Source organism: Peromyscus eremicus, chromosome X, assembly GCF_949786415.1.
Source record: "Peromyscus eremicus chromosome X, PerEre_H2_v1, whole genome shotgun sequence".
Taxonomy (NCBI): domain Eukaryota; kingdom Metazoa; phylum Chordata; class Mammalia; order Rodentia; family Cricetidae; genus Peromyscus; species Peromyscus eremicus.
The window spans coordinates 103,998,924-104,010,147 of NC_081439.1; the positions used below are offsets into that span (position 1 = coordinate 103,998,924).

An 11,224-nucleotide genomic window follows, 5' to 3' on the forward strand; every position below is an offset into this window, starting at 1 on the left:
ATAATGAGTTTCTTTGTGATGTTTTTATACATATGTATCACCATACTTTGCTCATATTTGCTTTGCATTACCCTCAAATGTCTGTCCCTACTAGTTCCCTTCCTAGCCCTAATTCTCCTTCCTCCTTCAAATTAGTCCCCCTACTGCCTTCATGTTATATTCAATTTCCCGTGTTTAAAATAAGTATCTACTGAGTTCACTAGTTATTCTTCTGCAAATAATCAGGATGTTCATACATGTTTTGTAGATGCTGTTTAAATAATGCACTGATGCCACCTATCAACAATATCTAAATTACAGATCTTATTAACATTTAAGTGGTCTCAAACCACTAATAACTACTGACATTGGAAACACTCTGTGCTGTTTCACTGTAGTCCCTAAGCATACTGTGATTTCACATGTGGGCCTAATTACCAAGGAGTAGAGTTAAGTAGCAGTGCAGCTTTCCAGATGAAATTGATTTGGAAATGTACATATTCAAACAAAAGCGCCTCATTTGAGGAGTGAATCATGCTGCTGGCACTGGTCCATTACTGCAGCGTCCAGTTTAATATGCATAAGGATATGCCAGTAGTATTCTCTTACAGTTGGATTTGCACAGAAAAGGGGTCAACAATCTTTTTCTACATAAAACCAGATAATAAATAATTTTAAGGCATATGTGCCTCTGTCACATATTTTTTATTGTTGTTTAGTTGTTTTTTAAACATCCCATTAAAATATAACCCTATACAAAAATAGAACAACAACCAGATTTTGTCTACAGGACGTCACTGGCAGGCCACTGAAAATTGACATTCTTTTAATGTCTGGGTAAATCATGACATTCAGCCACGCTTTGGTATATATACATCATTGTACAGTGTCTTGAATAACTGATTATTCAATGATTATTGAGTGATTATTTTTAAATTATTCAATGATTATTAAACCACGAGTCCTTTTTAAACCCTAAGAGGTAGTTTAGATCATGATCTTAATACTATTCTTCCCAAATGGCCCACATATGTAAAAAGAAGAACTAGAAATGTGAATGCTGTGTGCTGTGAGAATTATGTGTTTAAAAAACAGAAATCTTTTGTTGCTGTTTTTGTTTGAGACAGCATGTCTCTGTGCATCTCTGGCTGTCCTAGAATTCACTATGTAGACCAGTCTGGTCTCAAACTCACATATCTGCCTGCCCTTGCCTCCCAAGTGCCGGGAATAAAGGTGTCTGCCATTACGCCCAGCAAAAACAGAAGTCCTGTAAGAAGTTACATTCATCTGGAAAAATGGTTGCTATTCATAAAATTTCAATTAATTATAAAAAAAATAAACAATCCTAATCCTAACTGTATTCAGTTACAACTCTGAAATATGTGAAGGGAAAATTAACAGTATTACAAGTAGAAACATAACTTACCTCCATATTAAGAGATTTTCTTGGAAATTGACAGATGGAAGTAGACAAAACAGTCAGTAATGATGCAGAAAATTAGGACAAGCTTTTTCTGGTGGATATATCTATAAACCACTATACCTAGCAACTAGAAAACAAACATCCTTTGAAAGAACACATGAACAAGGTCACAGGTGTTCATTTATGAAAGTACCAAACCAAAGGAACAAATGGGGCCACGTTGATTGAACGCTCCACTTGCCAAATTACTTATGAAGCATGGTACTGCATCCACCTGAAAAACAGCTTATTTTTCTAATCTACACAAAGGCACTGCGTCATCTATTGTTGGCCCAGCACAGGGAACATTTATGAAAACCATCAACTAGACACAATAAAGCCTGGGTCAGCACAATTCAAAGAATCACTCTCATTCAAATCATAATCTTCTGACCTTGATGCAACTAAACTGGAAACCAATAATAAAATGATAAATAAAATGTCCATCTTTGGAAACTTAAAAACATCCTTTGAAATAAACCACAGCTCAGGGAAAATTCACACTAAAAAGATAAAATAACACCAAAACTATTGAAAATATTCTACCTCAACAACTAATGAAAGCCTCAAAGCTAAAGTGGAATTCAAAGATAAAACTGTGCATGTAAATTTTATTGTTATTAAAAAATAACATTGAAAATTTAAAAACTAAGCATCCAACTTAAAAAGTTCCAAATACAAAAGCCTGGCATGATGGTTTATACCTGTCATCCTAGAACATGGGACTCTGAAAGAGGAGAATTGCTGAGTTCAAGGCTAACCTAACATATATAGTGAGTTTCAGTGTCTCAAAAAATGGTCCAGTGTTAAGGATGTAATTCAGTTTGTAGAATGGGTGCCTAGCATTCAAAAGGCAATAGATTCAGTCCCCAGCAATGCTCAGACTGGGCATGGTGACATATGCTTCTGATCCTAGCACTCAGGGAAGTAGAAGCCAAGGATCAGGAGTTCAAACTTGTCCTCTACTATACAGTGACTTCAAGGCCAGCCTGCTCTCGCTCTCTCTTTCTGTTTCTCTCTGTCTCTGTCTCTGTCTCTGTCTCTGTCTCTGTCTCTGTCTCTCTTTCTCTCTCTCTCTCTCTCTCTCTCTCTCTCTCTCTCTCTCACACACACACACACACACACACACACACACACACACACACACACACAAATTAACCATTGCGACCACCACACTCAGCACTGTGACTCCTGTCTGCCTGTTAATGCAACACTCTGAGAAGTATAAAATGGTCTAGGATCAGGGCTAGTGCCTAAAACAGTACATTCCCAATATCTCCCTTTATTGCTAGAACCTTATAATTCACTGATACCTATATGTAAAGCTGGAAAAGTAATATTTCTTTACTGGGAAGGATCACTCTATAGGGCTGGAGAAATGGCTCAGTGGTTAAGAGCAAGTATTGCTCTTGCAGAGATTCCAAGTTCAGTGGCTCACAGCTCTGTTTCTCCAACTCCAGGATATCTGACACCCTCTTCTGGCCTACACAGGTACACATACCCCTACACATATACACATACCCCTGCACAGACATACATGTACACAGAATTTAATTTTTTAAAAAAAAACTAAGTCTTTTTAGAAAAGGATCATTCATCCCCCTTGAATCTTGAACCCATATATTCTGGATACAAAAGGAATAATGAGTTATATTAGCCTATACTTTAAAATACTTACAAGGGGAACTGGAGAGGATGTTCAATGGCTAAGAGCTCTTGCTGCTCTTCTAAAGTCCCCAGGTTTGGTTCTCAGGACTTACAACCACCCATGACTCCAGCTCCCAGGGATCTGATATCCTGTTCTGGGTTCTGTTGGCATCCACACACATGGCACATACACATTCACATAAACAACAATGAATGGTAGCTATTAAAAGTATTTCCAAGGTTCTTTGGGAAAATACCCTAAACTTGCTAGTTACAGTCTTCTTTTTGGAAGGGGGATGAGTTCGAGACATGGTTTCTCAGTGTAGCCCTGGCTGTCCTGGAACTGGCCCTGTAGACCAGGCTGGCCTCAAACTCACAGAGGTCTGCCTGCCTCTGCCTCCCTAGTGCTGGGACTAGTTGCAGTCTTCTAGTTGGTGCCATAACTGTGCTTCCAGCAGGAAATGTCCCTATTCTATCAAGCCACATTCTTCTGGTTGATAGAATGCTGCATAGAAACCAACAAATTCTACAGGGATTGGCCTACCACAACATGTCCTCCATCCTAAAAATGAATTGTGAGTGGCAACATTAGAAAGGACTACCATGGTGAGGAATAAAATATTGTGAGTCCACAGGATGATACCAGCAGAAGCATTACTAATATGGAGAGCAAATCCATATTCAAAGCATGTTTCTCGTTCTGTGAAGACATTTAGAACCTACTACATGGTGGAAGAGTTCTAGTATAACCAACTTCCCACTAGGAGACTGACTACCTGCTCCCCCTGAAGAATGGAGCTCTTCTGGTGTTTCAGTGTTTGGTCTCTGCTGATAAGCAGGCTGCCTATTCAACAGTGGCAGTGGACAGATCCGCTTCCATGAGGGAAAAAATGCTATTGAGCCCACACATAGGCCCCACTTCAACAGTCTCTAGCTTTATTCCTGTGCTTTCTGAGCAAGCCCTAGGGTAGCTGAGGAAAGATGTCACTAAAATCTTTCAAATGAGTCATTAGATTACAGGGGCCTCCTCCACAGCAGATACACTTTGGAGACAATTATATCTTCACAGTGGGGCCCATTCTAGAGGTCTGTGCATGTATTTCTCTGCTGGGCCTCCTTATCATCAAATGCCTATTTTGTTTTTCCTCATTCTTCTGCAGCCACCTAGTTAGTCTCTGCATAGGAATAAGTGCAGAGTAGTTGACTTTCTTTCTTTCTTTCTTTCTTTCTTTCTTTCTTTCTTTCTTTCTTTCTTTCTTTCTTTCTTTCTTTCCTTCTTTCCTTATTTCTTTCTTTCTCTCAACTGGGTCTCTTTGTGTAGTCCTGGCTGTACTGAGACTCTCTGTGCAGTCCACACTGTCCTGGAACTCAGAGATAACCTCCTGCCTCTGCCCTTGCCTCCCAAGTGCTCAGATATGAGCTATTACACATCAAGCTAGTTTGTTTCTTTTTCCTCTAAAAGAGAATCAGACTTGTTACTTGGGAAGATTTGGGGATTTGAGTGTATGCTTCTCTTTTTGTATTTTCATCATTAATTGTATGGGTTTGCTGAGTAATGAGGCCCAAGGAACACAACTGTCTGCATTGCAGTCCAGATTTGTCACTGAGCCATTTCTTCAGATACCACTCAAAATTGGCCTTCTAAGAGTCTACCCAGGAAGTGGTCAAAGCAATTACCTAAATATAATATATATTACCTTCTAAACTCTAGAGGCCACTGAAGATGGATTTATTTGTGGTGATTGATTCACAAGAAAACAACTTGACTTTAGTGTGTTTGTTCATTTATTTATTCATGTTTCCCAGGCTGACCTCAATCTTCCTATGTCGCCGAGGACGACTCTGAACTCTTGATGCTCCTGTCTTTATCTCCCAAGTGCTAGAACTCTAGGTGAGCACCAACACACTTAGTTGGTGTGGTGCTTTGATTATAATCCAGAGCCTCATACATGCTGGACAAGCATTCTGCCAAGCAAAAACCCAAACCCTTGAAATGATTTTTAAAAGGACATGTCTTAACATGCTCCAAATGGCTTGGCCATCTATAAACAGCCATGTAACAGACACTTGAGCTTTCATGGGTTTATCTTCTATCCTTTGTGCATAAAGCATCTAGTGTGCTTCATCCTGCCTATTCAGTGTAATCATTAGAATAATGCTATCATCACGTGGTGAGATAAAAAAGACAACCAACTTCTTTCTGGAATAGATTATGACAGCAGATAATACTGAGGTTAGAGAATAAGAGTAAACATTTTTATTTTCTTTTTTATCGTTTTTTTAGATTTATTTTATTTTATGCATATGGGTGTTTTTGCCTGCATATATGCATATGCACCACATGAGTGCATACCTGGTGCTGTAGATGTCAGAAGAAGGTATCAATCCCCCTAAAACTGTTACAAATGTTTGTGATCCCCCACGTGGGTGCTAGCAACTGCAGCCACATCTGCCATAAGAGCAGTAAGTACTCTTAACCTCTGAGCCATTTCTACAGCCCCCAACATTTTTTATTTTCTGCCACATAGCTCCACATCCAGAAAGGCAAGTAGATTTTGATATTTGCTAAGGCAACATATACCAAATGCTGTATTAATGTTTTTGTTCAGTAAAGATATAACCTTGGGAAGCTAGAGAGGTAGTTCAGTGATTAAGAACACTTGCTGCTTTTGCAGACCACCTGGGTTTGGTTCCTAGAATACATGTTGAAGAGCTCACAACTATCTGTAACTCCAACTCCAAGGAATCTAGTGCTCTCTTTTGGCTTCCAAGGGCATCCACACGGACATACACCTACACACACACACACACACACAAACACAAACACAAACACAAACACACATGCACATACATATAAATAAAAAATAAAGGCTAGGTGTAGTGGCACACCCCATTAATCCTAGCATTCAGGAGGCAGGGTTTAGCAGATAGCTGTAAGTCCAAAGCCGCCTGGTCTACATAGTGAGTTCTAGACCAGCCAGTGTTATATAGTGAGATCCTGTCTCAAAAAAGAAACAAATTTCTGCCGGGCAGTGGTGACGCATGCTTTTAATCCCAGCACTCAGGAGGCATAGCCAGGCGGATCTCTGTGAGTTCGAGACCAGCCTGGTCTACAGAGTGAGATCCAGGACAAGCACCAAAACTATACAGAGAAACCTTGACTCAAAAAAGAAAGAAAGAAAGAAATTTCTAAAATACACATAAGACATTAGCTTGGGGATCACAGTTCTGATTGGCAACACCAGCACCTGATCAACTAACGATAATTCATAGTCATCTATCAAAATCTTACAGCTTTTTCCATAGATTAAAAAAGGTAAAGGGGAGGTTGTGGTTGAAGTCATTGCATTTCCATGTTTTAAGTTCTTGGTTATGGCTGTACTTATTTTGATTGCTCCTGGGATTCAGTATTGATTCAGTATGAAGGATGAAGGGAGGGAGAGGCAAAGTTGCAGAGGTTATTTCTCTCTATAAAACCCTCTTTCCAAGGGTCAGTGTGTCAGAAAAATAATGTGTGGTGATTCTGTTGAGATGAGTGCAAGTTTGCAGTGAAAACAACAAAGCCAAGACATCATTTCCTAGGTCCCCATTACTGAAGTAAAAAACACAGCCCTCAATCCAAATGGGATATGAAATCACTTATTCTAGGGACTGGAGAGATGGCTCAGCAGTTAAGAGCACCGGCTGCCATTCCAAAGGACCCTGGTTCAAGTCCCAGCACTCACATGGCAACTCACAACTGTCTGTAACTCTAATTCCAGGGAACCTGACACCCTTATACAGACATAGATGCAGGCAAAACACTGATGCACAGGAAATAAAAAGAAACAAATAATTTTTAATGTTTAATAAAGATTTTAAAAATGGGTATTGCTAAAATCAAACAAAGAAAATGAGATTATTTATTCTAAAGCCAATATGAGAGTGACCATGGCCAGGGAACACAGACTTAAGTTATACCAAATACTATCTTCCAACATGGTAATAGTTTCATGAAGTTTTTATAGTCACAGACCAAAGAAGATCGAAAATGAAGACATTTTTCAAATGTACTGATGGAAACATCAGGGAGGCCAGTTACAACAAAACGGTAAGCTGCTGTAGGCCTCTGTGGTGGTATTGTGTTCCCCAAAATATTGTGCACCCTAATAAACTTATCTGGGGTCAGAGAATGGAACAGCCACTAGATACAGAGGCTAGAAAATGGTGGCACTCACACCTTTAATCCTAGCATTCCAGAGGCAGAAATCCATCTGTTCAAGGATACAGCCAAGCATGGTGACTCACGCCCTTAATCCCAGAAAGCGAGCCTTTAATCCCAGGGAGTGATGATAGAAAGCAGAAAGGTATATAAGGCGTGAGAACCAGAAACTACAAGCATTTGGCTGGTTAAGCTTTTAGGCTTTGAGCAGCACAGTTCAGCTGAGACCCATTCTGGATAAGGACTCAGAGACATCCAGTCTAAGGAAACAGGATCAGCTGAGTAATTGGCAAGGTGAGGTTAGCTGTGGCTTGTTCTGTCTCTCTGATCTTCCAGTATTCACCCCAATACCTGGCTCGGGTTTGATTTTATTAATAAGAACTTTTAAGATTCATGCTACAGGCCTCAGATGTTAGCTGATGACATTCTTAGTCTTTGGATTGGTAGAAACTCGGGTATGTAAGTATACTCCAAAACCTATTTACTTAATAGTAACAAGGATCTTAGGTCACACTCATAGGTAGGTAATATGTGACTATTTAGGGGACTAAGCCTAATCTTTGGCTCTGGGAATGCAACATCCTAACTCCTTACAATCATTAAAGTTTCACCAATCAATCAGCCTTGTAGAATGTTTAACGTAGGCAGGGCTTTGGGGAGGTGACCTCAGTTAATACCCCTCTGTGAAAAACGAAAGTGTCATACTGAATATTCAAAATTAGCTTCAAAACAGGCATGGTGGTACATGTCTATAATCCCAGTAGTTGGTAGGCTAGGGTGAGATTTGGGCAAGATAAAGACCAACTTGGGCTATATAGTGAGCCTAGAACAGCTTGGGCTATGTAGTGAGATCTTATATCAAAAAAAAAAACACATAAATGGCAGTAAGAAAAAATATAGAAGAGTTAGTATCAATTCAAAGACAGGATCTGATAACTCTGAGAAGGGAGGTGTTTCTTCCTTGGTCATGGTTCTCTACTAAATGACAACAGGTCCCAATCTAAGGAAGGCCTGCAGGGTTTGTAGCACACGTGTGTATGACAGCATAGCACTAGGGCTCTTTCTCAAAGACATTCAGATTCTGTCCTCGTGTAGAGATTCCAGATTTGTAAATTGGCTTAGTAGATCTGAGAACAGTGTCTAGAAGTCTGCCAAGTACCAAGTCAGCATCTATACGGCATGAAATAACCCCTGGGGAATGCCACAGTCAACCACTGCAGTTTTTAGAGGTGAACATACTTTTGTCTTCACCCCATCACTGTGCTTGATTATGTTAATTGTGCCAACTTTAGCTCTGATACTTAAGTGCTATCACCTAGACTGTACCCTTTAGGGTTCTATGGTTTCTGCTGAAATCAGGGTGCCTAGATTCACCATGGTAACTCCCCCCGCATCATCTCCAGCTTACAGATGTTATTTTGTGCAGCTTTTCAATAACACAGATAATACTCTTACCAATGTTGAATTTTTAAGCAATATTCATTTTTTTACTTGCAGACATAAGTTGGGCATAGTTACACAGGCCTTTAGCTATCAGTAGCTCCTCACATAAGTATAGGGCCTTCAGGGCCCCTCCCCCAACCATGCTGGAATTCTGACTGGCTTGATTTTGTCTTTTTCAGAGTAATCAGAGTTGCAGTGAGTTGCTGTGTGCAATGTTATGGAATAGTCTTTTTGTACACTATGAAGATGGTATCTTTGCCAAAGCACCTTTGATTGGATTAATAAAACAGCTGACCGACCAGTAGCTAAGCAGGAAGTGCTTTGGTGGGTGCTGAAAAAAGGTACTTCCACATGGTAGAGCATGGATAAGAAACATGGTTTAATTTAATTTAATTTAAGTTGTAAGAGCTAGTTAGTAACAAGCCTAAGCTATCAGCAAAGCGTTTATAATTAATATTAAGTCTCTGTGTGGTATTTTAGGAGCTGGCTGGAGGGACAGAAAAACTCCACCTACAGTGCAACAGGTATGTCATATCCAGAAGTCAGCATTCCACAGCTCCCCTCCCTATCCACTAGCTCTTCCATTCTTTCCATACTCTCTTCCCCAATGTTCCTTCAGCCTTAGCTGGGAAGAAATTGATAAAGATGATTCAACCACAGATGAGCACTCAGTTACTCATGCTCAGCATATTGACCAGTTTTAAGTCTCTCCATTAACCACTACCTGTCAGAACATGGCCCAAGAATAGAGTTGTGTGAGGAAAATTCTGAATGCTTGTGAGAAAACTCCAAGAAAACAAGACAAGTCTTCCAAGAGAATAAGGTCTTGTGACCTCGGTTTCTTCAAAAACATGAGATTGTTCTTGGAATGTGTTCTCATGCCCCTCTCAGGTATGGTGGATATGAGGGAGTTTACTTCAGATTATTCATCATAGTTGGCCATTGTTATTTGTTTGTATTCCTCGATGGAAAACCACATTTTTGCCATATGCAGCTTGACTGCCACATGTGGCTTGTCTGCTGTGTGTGGCTTGCCCTTGTGATTGTACACTTTACTCAGGTTCCACCACTTTTAGAGTGGTGGACAAATGGCTCCCAAATCAAGGACCTGAAGTAGGCTTTGAGAAAAGAGAGTGGAGGTGGTAAGAAGAATGGAGCAGAAACCAGGGAAGGGTTTGCTTTATGGCAAGCTTGAGTATCATATATATATTGGATATATTGGTTTTTTGAGACAGGGTTTCTCTGTGTACCTTTGGTGCCTTTCCTGGAACTCACTCTGTAGTCCAGGCTGGCCTCGAACTCACAGAGATCCACCTGCCTCTGCCTCCCGAGTGCTGGGATTAAAGGCGTGGGCCACCACCGCCCGGCTTTGAGTATCATTTTTTTAAAGAAAGAAAGAGCGCAAGTATCAAAATCACAACTGTTAGGTTGCTTGCAAGTTGTTTATGATTATTGTAATCCCTGGTTTCCAGGAGAAGGAACTTTAGTTGAAGAAGCATGTGACAAAATCCAAAAGAATATTGAAAATGTATACAAACAAGAGGAAAATATCACCATTCAATTTTGGGTCACTTGAACATTGATTCAGACTGTTATTGGAATACTCAAGGAGGATAAGGAAGATATTAATCACAAGGAAGAGATGGCTAATTCCCTGAATGAATATAAACTGGATGATCAACCCTTAAAACTGGTAAAAGAGGCAAAAAGGAGATTTTCCCCATTCAGGCAAAATTGAATGTAAACACGGCGCCACTGATAAACCATAGATAAATGCCCTTATTGGAGCCATTGCCTGAAAATGACCCTGAAGCACTGGGTGAGGAATTTGATAATCACTCTAATCTTGAATCCTCTCCACTTCCTGATGAGGATTTTGGAAAGCCTATGAAAATGGCAAATGTACAAGCTGGACAATCTAGGGCACTACAGGGAAAGGGAATGGGTTTACCAATTCCTCCCTGGCCTCATGAGCTACGCTTGCTATTTCCAGTGCAATTTCAGCAAAATTAAAATGTTCATCATGGGGAAGGGGTATGCATTTGTTATTGCAGATGGATCCACCTAAACATTATGGATTCCTTTTCAGCTGCTCTGGCCCTGGGCCATCAAGGACAGCATCACAGGGCAAGAAGATAGTGGAAGTCAGCAGAAAGATAGCGAACCTCCAACTAAAGGGCGAAAGGGAATATCGACCATATTCTCTGACTAAACCAATGCAGATCTATGGGTATAAGCCTAAATATTTTGACAATGTGACCATTGTTTAGCAAAACAACAACCGTAGATTCTCTCCTAGGGACTATGATTTCCCTGGTCATGGGATTTTGCTCAGATTTACAATAACTGACATCAGATTCCTCAGGTAGGACAGTCCTCACATGCAATCAGAAAGTGCTTTGTTACTTCCGTAACCCCAATGTTTAGTCTTTGCTGGCGTATTTTGTTTGTTTGTTTTGATTTTTCTTGTTGTTGTTGTTGGTGGTGGTGTG

General features: G+C 40.2%; 1 pseudogene; it reads left to right on the forward strand.

Annotated features, from left to right (window-relative positions):
* The window catches only part of LOC131900185 (N-acetylglucosamine-1-phosphotransferase subunits alpha/beta-like), a 28,419-nt pseudogene extending 17,417 nt beyond the window's left edge, over positions 1-11,002 (forward strand).
* Positions 11,003-11,224: the final 222 nt, after the last annotated feature.